Genomic DNA, 5,878 nt, shown 5'->3' with positions numbered 1-5,878 from the left:
GCCCAGCCCAGCCCCGGGGCGCGCTCCGCCCGGAGTCCCGGCCCACGGCCCCCCAGGACCACCCTGCGCCCCCATCGCTACTGCCATCCGACCGGGACGATCTCCGAGGCCGAGGTCCTCTCAAGGGGAGGCCGGCACGGAACCCTGCCCCGAGCATCCTCCCCGCCCACTGGCACCGCGTGCGGGGGAGGGGACGGGAAAGTGGCCGGCAAAGAGACCTGGGGTCCAGCGAGCTGGAAATCGCTTCGCTGTGGGCTTCCGCCCTTGACCTCTGGGTCAGGGAGCCTTCTCACTCCCTCGTGGTACAAGAACCAAGGTTTTAGCTCATCACATTAGAAGCGTTGCTCTCTGTCCACCTTGAGGTCTTTGAGGCTTCCAGAAGCCCCAGAAGTGTTTATGTTGTTCTGGAAGTGTGAATAACAAGAGCGATGGATGCTTTATTGTTTGTTTGTTGTTGCTGTTATTATTGTTTCCTTTTTCACTGAGACTGTCAGTTGCAAAAAGACCCCACAATATCAGCATGTGGCTGGCACAGCTGCAAAATCGCTTATTGAAGATTTTTTAAATATGTGATAAGAAGCGTGTGGGGCAGGAAGTGAGTAAATCCAGCACTCTTTGAGTGCCACCTGGGTGCCTGGCATCACGCCTCACAGATGGCTGGAGGAGGAAAAGCAAGGCTTCTGTGCTGGGAACGGTGCTGCGGTGCTGAGTGGGCTTTGGGTAAGTGGGTTCCATTATCTGAGCTCCTGTTTGTTCACTTATAAAATAAGGCCATGAAACCCTGAAGACTAGGTAGACATGGAGAACAGCACATTTCTGTCACACGGCCCAGGACAGAGCAGCTGCTCATTACTCACCCGGCTTATCCCATGTATTGGAGTGAGCGGTAGATACATGGAATGCAACTTCTCTAGAGGAGGAAGCTGAGGCCTTGAGAGTAGTATTATTACCAAGTCACACAAATCAATAAGTCAGAGGTGAAGTTCAAGCAGAAGTGATAGAAGGTAGCTTACAAAGCAATACAACTGTAGACCTCACACACAGTTTTCCAGAAGCGTGACTCCAAATAACCAAATTTATTTAGAACATCAGCCCTGTCACATTAACATGAAAGGACAATTTCTCAAGACTTTCTAACTGGACACTGAACTCAGATCTCACTTGGAATACAACAACATGGTCCTAAATATATGTGGCAAATTCTGTGAGAGTAATATCTTCCTAATACATGCAGCTCCATCAGAATATCAGGCCACTTACTCTGAATTAGCAAAAGTTTCAATACCATTGTATGTTTCATCTTTATAAAGTTTAAATGTTCAAGAACAAAAAAGGGAAACAATTTAAACTGTCAAGTCAAATACACTACCTTAAAAGCTTTTTTTTACTACCCGTATACAAAATGCCCAACCCTTATCCCAAGTTAACAGAAATTAAACCTTGTTGTGTTATAATTCCTTGGATGTTTGTTAAAAACATGGATCCTCTAGCCCACCTCTAAATTCTCACTGCATAGGCCAAGAGAATATCAATGTATCTACATTTTTAATGCAGTGATATGGGTCCTGGCTATGAAATTAACACCTCTTTGAAGGAAAATCAATATGGAATAAAATACGAGCAAAAATCAGCATGGAAAACTGTCCAAGTTGAGTTAAGCCTGGTTCTAACTGAAAAGAGCAGCCATCTTTTAGGCTCCGGGATTCTTACACCAAGTGCAGGAGTATTTACTAATTGATTTTTTTTTTGTTTGTTTTTTCTCCGGTACCGGGAACCGAACTCATGACCTTGCACTTGCCAGGCAGGTGCTTTGCTGCTGAGCTAAATCCCCAGCCCCCTTACTAATTGATTTCTCTGTTAGAAATCAGGATTTATTCAATCTAGTAAATATCTAGGCCCTGCTGTGACCCATAAAGTCTGCTATGGATGTGTATGCATGTGCAGGGGTGGGTCACTGGGTGTTTGTGTGTGTATGCACTTGTGCTTAAGTGTACTAAGTCACCCTTCAGGAGAACTCTGGTCTGAGGCATTCTGTGGAATCTTAAGGCCACATTTACAAATTCAGTGTATTCTTTAGCATTTTATCTCTGTGTTACCACAAAATGTATGATTGTGTGAGCATTTCCACCTACAGACTGTCTATGGGTTTTTTTTTTTTTTTCAAAAGAATACATTCTAAAAGAGTTGTACAACATTTTCTTTATTTTTAGCCTATAACTTGGATTTGAAACACCCTAAAAGTATTCTATGTTCTATATTGTGATGTTCCAATAATATCTAACACAGTCTTTCCCTAATGAATTACCCAAGCTAAGGCTGACCTCCTATTCTAGGGCACCATTAAAGGCTGTTATGTTCAAATTATTTCCAGTCGTATAGTTTGTGAAGGCTCAGACTGATAAAGCCAAATAACAAAACATAAAATAAATGCTTATTTCATCTCCTTAATATTTTATGTTTTACTTTAAGCAATGTGAGTTCACTTATCTATATATTTCTCTTTGCACCTACACACGCTTGTATGTATTTGTAACGTAGTCATATACATTTGATAAAATTCTTCTTAGTTCTTGACTATCAAGAATATCTCTGGTGTAAACTGAAGAGCAGAGGAATAAAAGAAGTAAGTAGTGTCCATGACAATGCATTCCATAGTTACTTGCGGTAACCACTATGGTCACAAAAATGAGTCACTGTTACTTTAAGATAGGAACACATTGCATTATTGTTCTGAAAAGCACTAATTTGGGAGTATACTGCACGGGGGTGTAATGGAATATTTTTAGGAGTAGATATTACTAGGGAATGCCAAAACGTGATGTATTCATTCCAATCGTCAAAATAACTACCCTTTTTTAGACACTTCAATGACTGGTAACATTTAAAGTTCTTCCAAATAATCATCACTTTTATGAAATAATATATTACAACTGTATACTAATGACAATTTTCATCTAAAAAGAATCATAGTCATACAAGACAGTATTATCAATAAATGTCACCAAGGTTTAATACTTTATTTTTTATTATTCCTACTGAGAAATCAGGATAAGGTAAGAGGGACTCACTAATTACTCATCTTTTTCTTTCTTTGCTGATCATTTCCATACCAATTTTATCGACAGAAATTGCTCATGTTGGAAGGGAAAGAGCAGATCGAACAGTGGGTACCATAGTCCCTCTTCTGACTTTGAGCAAGCTACCCAGCCTCTTGATGCCCCAGTTCCCTGTCTATCCAGATGAAATGGGTATACTAGACTACTTCCAAGTTTACTTTCAATGCTGAAGTTCTCTGAGTGGTCTTCTAAATATAGGTTCTTAGCAATGTGAAGGAAATTTGAGAAATCATTTTGTTCAGCCACTTATCTTTAGAAAGTAAACTGTTCAATCCTGTGTACTATCGAATGTGCACTAACAGTGCTTCTGTGTGAACTGTTCTAAGTTAGTAGTGTGCTAGAGCCAGCTCCTGTGATATAGGTCTAATTGTGCCTTCTTCTAACTCCCCATTCAGTCACATTATGATAATAGCTTTGAGTGAAATGTGAGGTAATATTTATACTAATTGAGTTGGAAAACACTATAAATAAAGATATTTTTTCTTTAGCAGAACTTTTCCCTATACAGTCTGATCTAAGTCCTTTTTCTACACCAACTTATTTAATCATTACAACCTCATGAGTTCGATTCCTGGTACCAGAAGAAAAACAAACAACAGCAACAAAAAAATCATTACAATCACTTAATCCTACCAGAAGAAAAAACTGAATGACAGAGAGATGCGGTAAGCTGTGCAAGGTAATAAGATTGGTATATTAGTCAGCCAAATGAAGCAACTGACCAAAAAAATTTTAATGGCTTTCAATCATCTATTTATTTCTTTCTGAAAACAAATGTCCTTCATGCCTCTTCTGTTACTTTAGCCTATTCTGTTACAGGGACAGAGGAGCAGCCTCTGTTATGGACATGATATTCTTCTCATGACCACTGGTTGGATGTGCGGCAAGTCTTACAACTTCTCTTGAGACAACAAAAACTTCTTATTCACATATGGTTGCTAAGGAATGTTACATAGCCAACCTGACACCAGCGGGGTAGAAAAAGATACTCTTCTCAGAGAGAGGACAGAAGATGTACTGGGAACACTAACATCATAGATCACAACTCAGTGGGTGACAGAACTGGGATTTTCAGCCAAGCAATTTGACCGGAGGAGCCAATCTCTTAACAACTAGGCCATTCTGTTCCCACCTACATCTAACATGTCACAGTCTTTCTTTACTTTCCATAATGTCATTTGTTATTTAGTAACTCTGTGAGGGAATTCTTATCTCTGATTCCTATAAAGACAGATGAATAGATTTAGAAAAAGCACGAACTTGGGAGGCAGACATAGTAGATCAGCAAAGGTACACCAGTGGCATATGTGCCACAGTTTGCTGTTTGTATCACTGAATGTTCTAAAAAGTTCACCATCACTGCACTAGATAATAGCCATGTAGTTTCAAACTTTATATCCCTCCCTCTCTGTCTTCCAGTGCAAAGTCAAAGTGTATTTAATTTTATTCAGCCTTTGTTTTCATGCAAATAATTCATCAACAAGTTACCAAAACAAACTATTTTTATCAGTTTCCTGAACAATAGAAGGTAGAGAGACATATGAATATCTTTCTCCATCAGCCAGTTTACAGATAAATTAGAGATTGCTTGAAATAAGTAAAGTAACAGTAAGCAAGCATATATAATTAACTATAAATGTACATAATGTCTGTAAGAATGCTGAACCTATGTGGTTAACTTCTCCAAACTACCATTTCCCATTCTGTAACATGGTAATAATGATATTGTGTTCTATGATGCCGAAATGATATAATGCATTACGAAATGCCTGTCACCTTCATCTGGTTTGTGCTCGGCATTCAGTAAGTTGCAAGGACTTTCTGATAATTGCCTGATTTTTTTCAGTCAAAGAAAAAACTAAAACTATTAAACTTCCCCAATACATATGATCTCTTTATACTGAATGATTCTACATCTTTAACTATTTTTATAACAATTTTGCTCTTCCAATCACTTCCTCTACCTTTCCATGGCTCTATTACTGAGAAACATCCAGTTGTAGTGGAGGTTTTGTCAGATGCCATATGCACACTCGCATTCATCCTGCTTCCCCTATGACTGCGAGTTTTTTGTGTTCTTTGTAATTTCCTAGTCTATTTCTGTAGGCCTGTCGCTCAGTACTGACTCCATTGCACCAGTCACATTTACCAGCTGGCTGGCCTTTATTTAAGTTCCACTATAGCTGGGATCCATGGCCTACACCTATCATGGCAACACTTTGAGAAGCTAGAGCAGGAAAATTGAGCCTGAGCCTAGTCTAGGCAACTTTGTTAGACCCTATCTCAAAATAAGAAATAATAAGAGCTGAGGATGCCACTAAGTAGGAAGGCCCTCGGTTCAATTCCCAGTAGCACACATGTACAAAAATCCCACTTAGAATGTTTCCATGACATTTTCTCAAAGTAGTTTTCTTGTTTAGTTATAGTGTGAAATGATTAGGGAGTAAAAGAATGAATAAAGAACAGATGAACATAAGTCCAGGTAGCATTCTACAGCTTTCATGAGGCTTCAGCTGAACTAGTGCACATTTTTCTCCTCATCTATCCCCCGCCTCCACCTTCTGTACCTGTTGCAAAATTTCTGACACCTTCATCTTAATAGAGGGGAGGTTTATTTTGGCTGATTTTGAGATTTCAGTCCATAGTTAGCTGTCTACAGGGTAGAAAGGATATGAGAGGAGGGCTTGGCAGAGGAAAACTGTTCAATTCCTGGCAGCCAGGAAGGCGGGAGATGAGAGGGAAGGAGGCAGAGGGGGAGAGAG

General features: G+C 39.8%; 1 protein-coding gene across 7 annotated transcripts in view; it reads right to left on the bottom strand.

Annotated features, from left to right (window-relative positions):
• Positions 1-5,878, bottom strand: part of Dlg2 (discs, large homolog 2 (Drosophila)) — a 1,924,417-nt gene that overhangs the window by 1,135,119 nt on the left and 783,420 nt on the right. The gene's annotated exons all lie outside the window — the stretch shown is intronic.

The sequence above is a fragment of the Chinchilla lanigera genome, unplaced genomic scaffold (genome assembly GCF_000276665.1).
Source record: "Chinchilla lanigera isolate Chin_1 unplaced genomic scaffold, ChiLan1.0 scaffold00013, whole genome shotgun sequence".
Taxonomy (NCBI): domain Eukaryota; kingdom Metazoa; phylum Chordata; class Mammalia; order Rodentia; family Chinchillidae; genus Chinchilla; species Chinchilla lanigera.
Note: the sequence above shows the minus strand (reverse complement) of the source record. Positions and strands in the feature narration are given on the sequence as shown.